A 15,686-nucleotide genomic window follows, 5' to 3' on the forward strand; every position below is an offset into this window, starting at 1 on the left:
AACCCTTGTGATAGTGAGAGGAGGATGATATGAAATGAGTCTGTGTAGTTAGTAACCCTTGTGATAGTGAGAGGAGGATGATATGAAATGAGTCTGTGTAGTTACTAACCCTTGTGATAGTGAGAGGAGGATGATATGAAATTAGTCTGTGTAGTTACTAACCCTTGTGATAGTGAGTGGAGGATGATATGAAATGAGTCTGTGTAGTTACTAACCCTTGTGATAGTGAGTGGAGGATGATATGAAATGAGTCTGTGTAGTTACTAACCCTTGTGATAGTGAGAGGAGGATGATATGAAATGAGTCTGTGTAGTTACTAACCCTTGTGATAGTGAGAGGAGGATGATATGAAATGAGTCTGTGTAGTTACTAACCCTTGTGATAGTGAGTGGAGGATGATATGAAGTGAGTCTGTGTAGTTACTAACCCTTGTGATAGTGAGTGGAGGATGATATAGGTCCTAATTTTTTACTTATGAGTTACTTTTAGAATAGTTTTATTCTCTTTTTGTATTGCACAGCCTACTGATATGAATACGAACAGGTATCCTAGTGGCTCGAGAGTTGAGCCAGTAAACGAAAGGTTGCTGGATCGAATCCCTGAGCTGATGGAGAATGTGAAAAAGGAGCAAAGTTCATCTCTATTATTGATGTTTGATGAAGAGTATCTACCACCCTATGTAAAGCTGGGATATAAAAGATACCCCATAAGAGAGTTGGTGTAAAACCCGATGCGACGCAAGAAATGTATAAAGTTTGGCCACATGTCAAGTGTTTGCAGGCGGAGGGAATATGTTATTGAAGGGTATGTGATTGTAAAATTATGCAACTGTGGTGGGGTTCATTTTCAAATTCCCAGAGTGCCCTTTTAGGGTGAAAGAGGTTGCAGTGTCAAGGATCAGGACTGTACAGCAAATCTCCTACAGTTGAAATCGTAAGTTTACATACACCTTAGTCAAATATGTTTAAACTCAGTTTTTCACAATTCCTGACATTTAATCCTAGTAATAATTCCCTGTCTTAGGTCAGTTAGGATCAACACTTTATTTTAAGAATGTGAAATGTCAGAATAATAGTAGAGAGAATGATTTATTTCAGCATTTATTTTTCATCACATTCCCAGTGGGTCAGAAGTTTACATGCACTCAATTAGTAGTTGGTAGCGTTGCCTTTTAAATTGTTTAACTTGGGTCAAGCGTTTCGGGTAGCCTTCCGCAAGCTTCCCACAATAAGTTGGGTGAATTTTGGCCCATTCCTCCTGACAGCTGGTGTAACTGAGTCAGGTTTGTAGGCCTCCTTGCTCGCACACACCTTTTCAGTTCTGCCCACAAATGTCCTATAGGATTGAGGTCAGGGCTTTGTGATGGCCACTCCAATACCTTGTCTTTGTTGTCCTTAAGCCATTTTGCCACAACTTTGGACGAATGCTTGGGGTCATTGTCCATTTGGAAGACCCATTTGCGACCAAGCTTTAACTTCCTGACTGATGTCTTGAGATGTTGCTTCAATATATCCACATCATTTTCCTACCTCATGATGCCATCTATTTTGTGAAGTGCACCAGTCCCTCCTGCAGCAAAGCACCCCCACAACGTGATGCTGCCACCCCCGTGCTTCACGGTTGGGATGGTGTTCTTTGGCTCGCAAGCTCCCTCCTTTTTCCTCCAAACATAACGATGTTCATTATGGCCAAACAGTTTCATCAGACCAGAGGACATTTCTCCAAAAAGTATGATCTTTGTCCCCATGTGCAGTTGCAAACCGTAGTCTGAATTTTTTTATGGCAGTTTTGGAGCAGTGGCTTCTTCCTTGCTGAGCGGCCTTTCAGGTTATGTAGACTCGTTTTACTGTGGATATAGATACTTTTGTACCTGTTTCCTCCAGCATCTTCACAAGGTCCTCTGCTGTTGTTCTGGGATTGATTTGCACTTTACGCACCAAAGTACGTTCATCTCTAGGAGACAGAATGCGTCCCCTTCCTGAGCGGTATGACGGCCGCGTGGTCCCATGGGGTTTATACTTGCGTACTATTTTTTGTAAATTGCTCCCAAGGATGAACCAGACTTGTGGAGGTCTACCATTTTTTTTCTGACGTCTTGGCTGATTTATTTTTATTTTCCCATGATGTCAAGCAAAGAGGCACTGAGTTTGAAGCTAGGCTTTGAAATACTCAAATGTCAATTTGCCTATCAGAAGCCTCGAAAGCCATGACATCATTTTCTGGAATTTTCCAAGCAGTTTAAAGGCACAGTCAACTTAGTGTATGTAAACTTCTGACCCACTGGAATTGTGATTTAGTGAATTATAAGTGAAATAATCTGTCTGTAAACAATTGTTGGAAAAATTACTTGTCATGCACAAAGTAGATGTCCTAACCGACTTGCCAAATCTATAGTTTGTTAACAAGAAATTTGTGGAGTGGTTGAAAAAGGAGTTTTAATGACTCCAACCTAAGTGTATTTAAGAGAGTTATAGGGGCAAGAGGCCACAGTTCTGAAGAAGATATGGTGGTGGATGCACCGCAACCAGTTGCAAATGTTGTACGTCAATCAAGTGATCTGCATACACTTATTGTGAAAGTGGATATTTTAGTATTTATAACCACAGTTATTAATTATTTGCACAAGAGGTCCAAGAAGCTGGACATCATATCTGCAGCTGATAAGTTTTTGGGCCTCCAAGACTACAAGGACTACTGTCACCAGATAATGTTCCGCTCTTACAGGATCCTTCTCAGCCTGTGTAGGGACCTGATTAGAACTGAAAATCAGGCTGATTTGGTTTATTTTACATTTCGTTATTGATAGTTTTTGTATGATTTAAAAAAAAAAAATACTGTTTACCCTGAACAAACATATAAACTCAACATGTAAAGTGTTGGTTCCATGTTTCATGAGGTAAAATAAAAGATCCCAGAAATGTTCACACACAAACTTATTTCTGTCAAATTTTGTGCACACATTTGTTTACATCCCTGTTAGTGAGCATTTCTCCTTTGCCAAGATAATCCTGAGGTTCTGAGGTACCAGGACGCATTAAATAAAATACCTTTATAATAAAGCATTGCATGCATTATCATGGCTTTTGCGTACTGGAATAGAGCAGTGGTGTGGAGACACTTGCAGAAGTTGTTCATTTTTTGTAGCCTAGAGTTCAGGAACATTGTGGCCTTTTATAAACGGATTTCATGCAATTCTACATTTTAGATGACTGGATACTTTCGCAGAATTTTGAAAGGGATTTTTAAATTTTTTATTTAGCTAGACAAGTCAGCTAAGAACAAATTCTTATTTACATTGACGGCCTACCCCGGCCAAACCCGGACGACGCTGGGCCAATTGTGCGCCACGTCGTCCAGGTTTAATACCTCACAAATAACCAAAATGACAGGCTGCTTTGACACTGACAAACAGAGAATCTGAGATCAATAAAAACGACCTTGTCTCTAATCCATCAATAGCCTAGGCCAGGTATGAGGAGAAACACATTGTACAATATGAGGAGGAAGTTATAGTCCTTAACAAGCTTTCCAGTTTCACTGACTCACCCAATGATGTGCAGCTCACTCACCGGCCAAAAGCTTCTCTCTCTTGCTTTACTTTGAGCAAACAGCATTTTTTTACAATAGACCTATTTGGAAGTTGATAACTTGGTAACATACAGACAGATTAGTGTTTTATTTTCAGCAGGATCCATTTGCTTTACAACCTGTGTTTTCCAGTGACTGTATTAGAAATATTGCTAAAGGCCTGTTTTGGCTGCATGCTGTTCAACTGACAGATTTGCCACACGTTCCTGACTGTAGACATGCCTTGTGATTTGGCAACACACAATCCACAACTAGTCCATTTAAAAAATGTTTTTGCTATTGATCCTCTGTGGCTAAATTCTAGGCTTACTCCTGGTGCAGTATTGGGAATACTTATTTCCCTCATTAAAATGCAAATCAATTTATAACATTTTTGACATGTGTTTTTCTGGATTTTTTTGTTGTTATTCTGTCTCTCACTGTTCATATAAACCTACCATTAAAATTATAGACTGATCATTTCTTTGTAAGTGGGCAAATGTACAAAATCAGCAGGGGATCAAATACTTTTCCCCCCCACTGTATCAGGCACGTTTTCACATTACGTGTTTTTGGGGTTTCATGACAATTACAGAGGAATCCAAATGTAATTACTCTGATTGCTTTTATTATGATTTTTACATTGCAAACAGTGGACAAAAAAAGTGGTAGGCTACCTGATCCTGGCAAATGGGTTCGGGAATGAAAGACTACAAAACAGAGGTGCTGGAAGATCTGACTAAAATTAAGCACCGCCCTTCTCATATAATGAGGTAGGGCCATCCCAAGGATCCCTGAATGCATGGACGATTGCACCAAAGTTTTTTATAACTAATCCAAGATTAGACCACAGCTGGTCGTTTCCAATGGGAACAGATCAGTCATAGTGGGCAGAGCCAAGCACGAGTCAGCGAGATCCTATTGGTGCGTTCTACAATACATCTGCATATTTCTGTTAGGGAACTCCTCTGTGAATCGCTCGTGTGCAATAACTCAATTCGCCTTTACGTTCCTTCTAAATAACGCAATTATTTAACTTTTTCAAAGGGTAAAGTCTACAAAACTTAGTCCACTCTGTTCACAACAGATTTTAGTTTTGGGAACAGAAAACTGTATTAAGATCAGGTGTTTCATAGATTAAAACATTTTGCAGAATGTCGGCCAAAATCCATCTAGTTCCATCTTCTCCCACTGCCGGCCAGCGGGCTTCCTCTCACTACCATATTTGATAGTGAGTGGAAACGATAAGCGGATGCTTCACATTTATACATCTGGTGAAATATCTGTCTCATTGTTCAATCTGTGGCTTCACTGTGGTAGTGGGGAAACAGGAAGTTCCAGGCAGGCACACAGCATTCTTCAGAATAAAGAAAACGCCAGAACTGTTATATTAAGAAGATAACCTTTGTGTCGGTTTCTATGTATTACTACAGGTATGTAATAGTTTAAACGTGCTATCTAATGTCGAAAAAACATGTCATACCGTGCTAGGTAACATCCGTTAAGGAATTATCACGTTTGGTAAAGAGTTGATGTTTTATTTTTTAGTAAAACCAGGTGATTGTGATCAACTATTTTACAAGTCACATAGCTAGAAGCCTTGGGTTTGTTTGAATGGATGTACATCATTTCCTCAAGGTAATTTGAATAAAGAATACATTTATTTGAGATTTCTGAGTTTGTTTAGCATGTTATTGGTTTTGTGTAAAATACACAAGCTGGTAAAATGGCGCTGTCCACTCTGTCTTCACCAATGGGCTTCAGTGCAGGTGCAGAGAGACAATTTCACGGTCGCACTACAGGTTTGAAGCTGAATGTAATGATGATCATGTGTTGTAATATTCAGACACATTCAGTTGTTTCTTCTATCTTTATAAATGTTACTATGGTGTGAACGGAAATACTATTGATTTTTGATTTAAATAATACAGTGAAGACAAGGTTATTCAGGAAAATAGTACATAGTGCTGCCTAAAACATACTGCAACCTTGTACTAAATGTTTGAGTCATTTCGGCTTTTATGTGAAATTGTGGTGTCTACTATAGTTTAAGTGCACTTACGTTGTGTAGACTAATTTAAAGCATGTACTTTGTCTAATATGAATTAATGAATGTTTTGTTGTCAATGCTGAGCTACCAGATGTATTGAAATGAGATCAGTGCTTGACTTGGACAGGAGCTCACCGGAGCTGAGAACCGTCACCTCAAATGTCTACTGTTTGAGCTCATGTTCCTCTTATAGAATATTAGCTTTACAGTATTGTGGAGCTCCTGCCCCTAAATATAAACAGTACCGGCACCTGTTTCAGTCCGAGTCAAGCACTGAATTACATAATTGAACAAGAAGAAATATCATATATGTTTAGAGAATAAAGAAAGTGCCAGAACTGTCAAGACAATAACTTTTGTCTGTTTCTCATTGTTGCTACAGGATGACTAAATTTAGGTCTGAGGCCGGTTACACCAATAGTGAGGACAAACCTAGCCTACCTCTCTCATTCCAGACTATGTCCAAACCTACATTCATTCACTGGGTCCTGATTGTGACGAGCCCAGTTTGCACTGCAGGATCCAGAGATGGCATCAGTGAAGCTGGAAGACTGCAGTCAAACACTGGAGCTGAATGTCAACATTAAAGATGAAGAAGAGGAGGAGAAGATTGGGAAATCTGTTTCTCATGGTAAGAGCAGGTTCTATCTAACTAAGTTTGTTGTTCATTCCAACTTCCCACTGTGCGTGAAAAGTTGCAGTAGAACTGTTTCATGATGAACTGTTTCAATGAGAAGGTAGATGTTATTTCATTCTACTCAGACTTGCATGGTTTGACACCAGTATTGCCAACATTTGTTTTATTCACTGGGTTATCTGGAGTGATCAGAGAGTAGACTAAGGAAGTGAAGTAGACAAACTGCCAGTGTTTTAAAGTTCTATGAAATGAGTCTGTGTAGTTACTAACCCTTGTGATAGTGAGTGGAGGATGGTATAGCTCATTTATGACTTTTACTCACTTTTAGAGTAGTTTTATTCCCTTTTGTATTGTACAGCCTACTGATATGAATACATATGTCACCCGGTACAGCCAGAAGAGGACTGGCCACCCCTTTGGGCCTGGTTCCTCTCTGTGTTTCTTTCTAACTTCCTGCCTTCTAGGGAGTTTTTCCTAGCCACTGTGCTTCCACATCTGCATTGCTTGCTCATTGGTGTGTTAGGCTGGGTTTCTGAAAAGCATTTTGTGACAACTGCTGATGTAAAAAGGGTTTATAAAATACATTTGATTGACATTGACAGTACCAGTCAAAGGTTTGGACACCTACTTATTCCAGGGTTTTCTTTATTTTTACTATTTTCTACATTGTAATATAAGTGAAAACAAACTTTAAGTAACACATATATAATCATGTCGTAACCAAAAAAGTGAGATTCTTCAGAGTAGTGTCGTGTCTTTGGGCACCATTAACTGAAGACATGTTTATCAAAATAACTCCCTGTTATTATTATTACACGATTAAACTGATTAATCGTTTAACTGTAATTAATTAGGAGATCGGGGCACCAAGGAAAATATTCAGATTACAAAGTTATAATTTTCCTAATATAACTTTCCTATATTATAACATTATATATATTATAGTATAGTATAGGCCGATTTATCTTCTGGTTTAAATGGTGTATTTTACCTCGCGTCAGTCTCATTCCAAACGTCGTAAATTGTTGTATCTGCACGAATCCAGTCTTTACTAAGTCATCCATACATCAACTGTCTTAAAATCATTTATTTACTAAACAACGTAATTCACAGAAAACATACGAACAGTAATTATCGTCACAAAGAATTGGTAGAGTAATGTGCCCTAGTGGGATAAACCGGCATGGCGGCTTGTTAAACCAACAAGGGCGGGTCAGCTGAGAAGACACTACAGAGTTGATAAATATGAACAATTGATATGCTAATCCTTTGCACATGAACGCTCACTCATTCGGGAACAACTGCAATCAATATATGTTTATGCTCAGTGTGTCGTCGGGATCCTTGTTGGAGAGTTTTTGTCCGCGTTCTCTCTCTCTCGGTTAGAATGGGTCTTTCAAAGCGACATTCATTAATGTCGTTATAGAATGGATGTTTCGTCGGTCTTCGCGTTCGATGATATCAAATTTCTAGCTGCAGACTATTAATTAATATCAAAGGCTTATTATTATTCTGTCGGTATCGATAGTCTAAAGTTTAACCACGTGGTATGGTTAAAGTTCAGGACAGGGATGCATGGTCAAACCTATTGGCCAACTCGTAATGGAGTGGAGGCCTGGTCTGAAGAAAGTAACCCTGGGTGGGGGTTTTATTCGGAATGACAGAAAAAGGCTGTCTCATGACGCCAGGTCTTGTCTGTGTCCCTGGGGGCGTGCCGATGACTGAGTTAAGCTTTGAACAGAAATACAATTCTATCACATTAACATCAGTACATAGCCTCTCAACATATTCCAAATAGCATTAATCTTATTAAATCATTGTATACAACCATTTAGATGCAAGTCCCATAGCTGAGGCTATTATATAAACCTTAGTATGGCACTATTGTCTCTAATGAGTATCACAAAATTGTATCAAGCGGACCAGTTCGTAGCTGGATTCTTCACCGATCTTTTATACCTTCTCCAGAACATGAATGTCGTTCGGTTCCCCAATTCTGTGAGTTGGAAGAATTTCCTTTGTCTCTCTATGAAACCCTTCTCTGTCTCAAAACTGGGCCATGCGGCAGGACATTCTCCTTTAGAATTTTACGACCCCTCTCACCACAGCAGTGTCAGAAGTATAGAGGTCGGGGGATGGTGCATAGAAAAGGCCTGGTGCAGAGGGAGGGGGTCAACTGTGTTCTCTGTTCCCAGAGAGAGGGCAACGTCATGACAGTAGCCACCCTTTGCCTTGATGACAGCTTTGCACACTCTTGGCATTCTCTCAACCAGCTTCATGAGTAAGTCACCTGGAATGCATTTCAAATAAAAGGTGTGCCTTGTTGAAAGTCAATCAGTTGTATTGTGACAAGGTAGGGGTGGTATACAGAAGATAGCCCTATTTGATAAAAGAGCAAGGCCATATTATGTCAAGAACAGCTCAAATAAGAAAAGAGAAATGACAGTCCATTACTTTAAGACATGAAGGTCAATCAATGCGGAACATTTTATAGAACTTTGAAAGTTTCTTGAAGCGCAGTTGCAAAAACCATCAAGCACTATAATGAAACTGACTCTCATCAGGACCGCCACAGGAAAGGAAGACCCAAAGTTACCTCTGCTGCAGAGGAGAAGTTCATTAGAGTTACCAGCCTTAGAAATTTCATCCCAAATAAATGCTTCACAGAGTTCAAGTAACAGACACATCTCAACATCAACTGTACAGAGGAGACTGCGTGAATCAGGCCTTCATGGTCGAATTGATGCAAATAAACCTTTACTAAAGGATACCAATAAGAAGAAGAGATTTGCTTGGGCCAAGAAACACGAGCAATGGCCATTAGACCGGGGGAAATCTGTAATTTGGTGCGATTAGTCCAAATTTCAGATTTTTGGTTCCAACTGCTGTGTCTTTGTGAGATGCAGAGTAGGTGAATGGATGATCTCTGCATGTATGGTTCCCACTGTGAAGCATGGATGTGTGATGGTGGGGTGCTTTGCTGGTAACGCTCAGTGATTTATTTAGAATTCAAGGCACACTTAACCAGCATGGCTACCACATCAGTCTGCAGCAATATGCCATCCCATCTGGTATGGGCTTAGTGGGACTCATTTGTTTTTCAACAGGACAATGACCCAAAACACCCCTCCAGGCTGTGTAAGGGCTATTTGACGTAGAATGAGAGCGATGGAGTGCTGCATCAGATGACCTGGCCTCCACAATCCCCCGACCTCAACCCAATTGAGATGGTTTGGGATGAGTTGGACCGCAGAGTGAAGGAAAAGCAGCCAACAAGTGCTCAGCATATGTGGGAGCTCCTTCAAGACTGTTGGAAAAGCCTTCCAGGTGAAGCTGGTTGAGAGAATGCCAAGTGTGCAAAGCTGTCATCAAGGCAAAGGGTGGCTACTTTGAAGAATCTAAAATATATTTGTATTTGTTTTAACACTTTTTTTTGGTTACTACATGATTCCATATGTGTTATTTCATAGTTTTGATGTCTTCACTTATTCTACAATGTATAAAATAGTAAAAATAAAGAAAAACCCTTGAATGAGTAAGTTTGTCCAAACGTTGGACTGGTACTGTATATCACACCAACTGACTAGTTCTTCTGATGTTGTTCACACAGGAAACCATGTTGACACATTCTCTACATCCAGAGAGCAACAGCAGGAAGATCATAGAGCTAAGAGGTCTCATCACTGCCCACATTGTGAGGAGATTTTCCCATTTCTATCAAAGCTGAAAATACACCTGAAAATACACACAGGAGAGAATCTGTATTCCTGTACTGACTGTGGGAAGAATTTCACAACATTAAAGATTCTGATCATTCATCAGAGAGTGCATGAACGGATACACACAGGAGAAAAGCCTTACTCCTGCTCTGACTGTGGAAAGAGTTTCTCTCAACTGAGCAACTTAAAAGCACATGTACGTATACAAACAGGAGAGAATCCTTACTCCTGTTCTGACTGTGGGAAGAGTTTCTCTCTACTGAGCAACTTAAAATCACATGAACGTATGCATAAAGGAGAGAAGCCTTACTTATGCTCTGACTGTGTAAAATCCTTCACAACATCAACTGAGCTAAATCGTCATCAGAGAACACACACAGGAGAGAAGCCTTACTCCTGCTCTGACTGTGGAAAGAGTTTTTCTCGACTGAGCACCTTAAAAAGACACCAAGGTAAACATAAAGGACCACTGATCTGACTGTGGAAAATGTTTTAAAACAACAGCTGAGCTAAAAGGTCATCAGAGAACACACATAGGAGAGAAGCTTTACATCTGCTCTGACTGTGCATCACGTTTCTCTCTTCTGTGCCCCTTAAAATGACTTGAACGTGTACACACAGGAGAGAAGCCTTATCACTGCACTGACTGTGAGAAGAGATTCTACAGATTGAGCCACTTAAAAAGACACCAATGTATACATAAAGGAGAGCAGCCTCATCAGTTCTCTCAGACCAGCTAAGATTAGACACTCCACTTAATTCTCATGTCATTAAATAATTGGCAACGTTGAATTGGATCAAATGAAAAAAGCGTAGAACACTCTATTGTAATCCTATAGTTTCTCACTGTGAGTGAACTGTGCGGAGGAAAGGGAGCGTTATAGTATGTTAGCCTCTCTTTACTTTACTGATCAGTGTGCACCTTGTCAGTTTTGGTGTGTTTTGTTAGCTTCTACTGTAAAGATATTGAGATGACCTTGGATTTGCCCTGAGGGTTGAATATCCTCTGTGAGGCGTCTCACAATGGAGTGGTTGACTGGGTGGTACTGCTTCCATGAGATGGTTGACGCAACATACACTGAGTGTACAAAACATTAAGGACACCTGTTCTTTCCATGACAGACTGACCAGGTGAACCCAGGTGAAAGCTATAATCCTTAATGATGTAGTTTTTATTATGGATTTATTATGGATCCCCATTAGCTTTCAGCAGAAAACAAGAGACTGCAGTTGCAGTGGGCTAAGGAATTAAAAGACTGGACGCTGGAGAATTTGAACAACATTGCCTGGTCTGATGAATCCCTGTTCCTGCTGTTTCATGCTGATGTGATGACTATTGTATGGAGGAAATCATGAGTACATCCATCATGCCTCGTTTCATTTTTGCAGGCTCGTGGTGATGGTGTGGAGTTTGTTTTCAGGGCACACACTGGGCCCCTTGATAGAAGTGGAACAACGTTTGAATACCACAGGATATCTAAACATCATTGCCAATCAGGTGCCTCCCTTCACAGCAGCAGTGTATCCATCTGCAAATAGATTTTTTCAGCAGGATTATGCCCCATGCCACAATGCTTGTCCAGGAATGGTTCAAAGAACATGACAGTGAATTCACCTTATTGCAGTGGCCTGCCGAGTCACCAGATCTCAATCCAATTGTGCATCTGTGGGAGGAGATGGAACAAGCTATTCAGAGTAGAGATCCACTCCCAGCCGACTTGACACAATTGTGGGAAGAATTGGGCCAGAATCCCTGTTGAACGCTCTCAACACCTTGGACAGTCCATGCCCTGACGAATTGAGGCTTATTCTGAGGACAAAGGGGGATGCAACTCAATATTAGGAAGGTGTTTCTAATGTTTTGTACACAGTGTATATCAGATAAAGATGGTGTGATGATCATTTTAGCATTAGTTTGGGTGGATTATTTTCTATTACTCAACTTGTGTTTAATGATAAACAGTCTATGAATCTACTTGTGTTTATTAAATTGTATTTTAATAGTAGATTCATTATTTTAGTCATTGATGATGGATGTATTTGAATAACTGTGTTGAAGTTAATTGATCTGGCGGCAGGTAGTTTTACAGACGTGTTTAATACGTCTTATTTATACACTTTTGTAATATTTATGAAATGCATATTGTTATATTTGGTAGCACTTATTTGTTTTTCCTTTGTCTCCAACCCCTTTCGATGTGTGGAACGGATGTGGGTGGGGCTAGGTCTACATAAGGGTCCTATTTTCAGAAAATTCACAAAAGCTCTGACGAAGGCCGTGAGGCCGATACGTAACCTTATTAAATATCAGTGATACTATCAAGAGCAGTGTGTGGTTTCCTTTTTCCTTCATCTTGTTCAACTGTTGCCATGCACCTGCAAAAAATGTTGCTCATATGCTCAGAATTTTATATAAAGGTGGTATAAAAGGTGTTATATCTGGAGTTTTATAAAGGTTATATCTGGAGTTTAATAAAGGTTATAGAAAGGTGTTATATAAATGTGTTATATCTGGAGTTTAATAAAGGTGTTATATAAAGGTGGTATAAAAGGTGTTATAGGTGGAGTTTAATAAAGGTGTTATATAAAGGTGGTATAAAAGGTATATAAAGGTGGTATAAGAGGAAGATTCCTGGAGTGGTTTGTATTTGTGTATTTATCAGGGATCCCCATTAGTTACTCTTCCTGGGATCCAAACACACTAAAGCATCAACATGACATATAAAACAACAGATGAAACAGTGAACTATGTTTGTACTGAATGAGCTAAAGATAAAACAGTACATCATATGACATCCCTACACCACCACATATCCACAACACAAAATGTTCAATACCACCATACAACAATATCACAATGTGTGCTTATGCATGTGTCTGTACCTTTGTGTGTGTCTCTTCACAGTCCCCGTTGTTCCATAAGGTGGTATTTTTACCTGCTTTTTAAATCTGATTCTACTGCTGGCATCAGTTACCTGATGTGGAATAGAGTTCCATGTGGTCATGGCTCTATGTAGTACTGTGCGCCTCCCATAGTCTGTTCTGGACTTGGGGATTGTGAAGAGACCTCCGGTGGCATGTCTTGTGGGGTATTCATGGGTTTCCAAGCTATGTGCTTGTATTTTAAACAGACAGCTCGGTATATTCAGCTTGTCAACAGCTCTTAATAAAACAAGTAATGATGAAGTCAATCTCTCTTCCACTTTAAGCCATGAGAGATTGACATGCATGTCATTAATGTTAGCTCTCCGTGTACTTTTAAGGGCCAGCCGTGCTGCCCTGTTCTGAACCAAATGCATATTTTCCCAAGTCCCTCTTTATGGCACCTGACCACACTACTGAACAGTAGTCTAGGTGCGATAAAACGAGGGACCTGCCTTGTTGATAGTGTTGTTAAGAAGGCAGAGTAACGCTTTATTATGGACAGACTTCTCCCCATCTTAGCTACTGTTGTATCAATATGTTTTGACCATCACAGTTTACAACCCAGGGTTACTCCAAGCAGTTAATCACCTCAACTTGCTCAATTTCCACATTATTCATAACGAGACGTAGTTGAGCCACATACGTTTTTCCAGCAGCAGACTATGATCGATAATGTCAAAAGCTGCACTGAAGTCTAAGAAGACAGCCCCCACAATCATTTGATCATCAATTTCTCTCAGCCAATCATCAGTAATTTGTGTAAGTGTTGAGTGTCGAGTGTCCTTCTCAAACACAATTTTTTCCAGAAGTTTGTTGACAGGCTGATTGGTTGGCTATTTGAGTCAATAAAGGGAGCTTTACTATTCTTTGGTAGCAGAATGACTTTATCTTCCCTCCAGGCCTGAGGGCACACACTTTCTAGTAGGCTTAAATTGACAATGTGGAAATATCATCTGCTATTATCCTCAGTCATTTTCCATCTCGATTTTTTTAACCTTTATTTGATGAGGCAAGTCAGTTAAGAACAAATTCTTATTTACAATGACGGCCTATTGGGGTCATTGTGGGTTAACTGCCCTGTTCAGATATTGACCTCTTCCACACCAACTTTACGGAATTCAAAAGTACATTTCTTGTCTTTCATAATTTGGTCAGATATACTTGGATATGTAGTGTCAGCGTTTGTTGCTGGCATGTCATCCCTAAGTTTGCTTATCTTGGCAATATCAGTTGGTTTTGTGATGAATGAGCCATCTGATTCAATGTATGAAGGAGCCGAGTTGGCTTTTTTTCCCAGAATTTTGTTTGTGCTCCAAAGCTTTTTACTATCATTCTTTATATAATTTATCTTTGTTTCATAGTATAGTTTATTTTTATTTAGTTTAGTCACATGATTTCTTAATTTGCAGTATGTTTGCCAATCAGTTGGGCTGCCAGACTTATTTTCCATACCTTTTACCTCATCCCTCTCAACCATACAATGTTTTAATTCCTCATCAATACAAGGAGATTTAACAGTTTTTACAGTCATTTCCTTAATAGGTGCGTGCTTATTAGTAACTGGAATAATCAATTTAATAAATGTGTCAAGTGCAGCGTCTGGTTGCTCCTCATTACACACCACAGACCAGAAAATATTCTAGAAATAGCATTTCACAATCAACATCTTGATCAACTCTATGCAAAGGAGATGTGTCCTGCAGGAGGCTACGACACCTTCTCATGTAATGTGGTAGGGCCTTCCCAAGGATCCCGGAATGCACGGACGGTGTTAGTGGGGGAACAGGAAGTTCCGGGAAGGCGCCCACCATTCTTCAGTATAAAGACATTGCCAGAACGATGCGGTGTAGAAGATAATCTTCGTGTCCGTTTCTATTTATTACTACAGGTATGTAATAGCACCTTTAAACTTTCTAAAGAATATATTTACTTGAGATTTCTGAATTCGTTTAGCAAGTTATTGGTTTTGTGTAAAATTCACGTGCTGGTAAAATGGCGGCACCACTCGGTCTGCGTCAGCGGATTTCTTTATTTTTTTTATTGCAACAATAATAACAATATTACACATTAGTACAGCGACATTCCTGTGAATACAATTTAAAAAAATGTAAAGTACAGGCAGTGAGGGTGCAGCAGAGAGACAATTTCACGGTTGCACTACTGTTTTGAAGCTGAATGTGATGATTATCAGTTTTCTACATGTGTACTGATATTCAGACGCGTTAAGTTGTTTCTATCTTTATTTATAAATGTTACTATGGTGTGAACAGACATACTATTGGTTTTGATTGAAATAATACAGTGAAGACAAGGTTATTCAAGAAAATAGTACATAGTGCTGCCTAAAACAAACGGTAACCTTGTACTAAATGTTTTTTGAGTCATTTATGCGAATTCAGGAAATCTACTATAGTTTAAATGACTTAAGGTTCTGTAGCCTAATTTAAAGTGTATACTTTGTCTAATGTGAATTAATGTTTTGTTGTCTGTGCTTAGCTACCAGATCTATTGAAATGAAATCAGTGCTTGACTTGGACAGGAGCTCACCGGAGCTGAGAACCGTCACCTCAAATGTCTACTGTTTGAGCTCATGTTCCTCTTATAGAATATTAGTTCAACAGTATTGTGGAGCTCCTGCACCTAAATATAAACAGTATTTTTAGAGAATAAATAAAGTGCCTGAACTGTCAAGACTAACTTTTGTGTCCGTTTCTCTTTATTACTACTGGCCGCCTCAGATTAACCATGAGGCCGGTAACATCAACAGTGAGGACAGACCCAGCCTGCC

General features: G+C 39.6%; 1 long non-coding RNA gene across 1 annotated transcript; it reads left to right on the top strand.

The window, feature by feature from the left end:
- The first annotated feature begins 6,210 nt into the window (after positions 1-6,210).
- LOC115179565 (uncharacterized) lies at positions 6,211-11,875 on the top strand. The gene is made up of 2 exons (XR_003872944.1): positions 6,211-6,248; positions 9,865-11,875. It is a non-coding gene; the product is annotated as an uncharacterized LOC115179565 (long non-coding RNA).
- The last annotated feature ends 3,811 nt before the right edge of the window (positions 11,876-15,686 follow it).

This window comes from Salmo trutta, chromosome 39, assembly GCF_901001165.1.
Source record: "Salmo trutta chromosome 39, fSalTru1.1, whole genome shotgun sequence".
NCBI classification, from domain to species: domain Eukaryota; kingdom Metazoa; phylum Chordata; class Actinopteri; order Salmoniformes; family Salmonidae; genus Salmo; species Salmo trutta.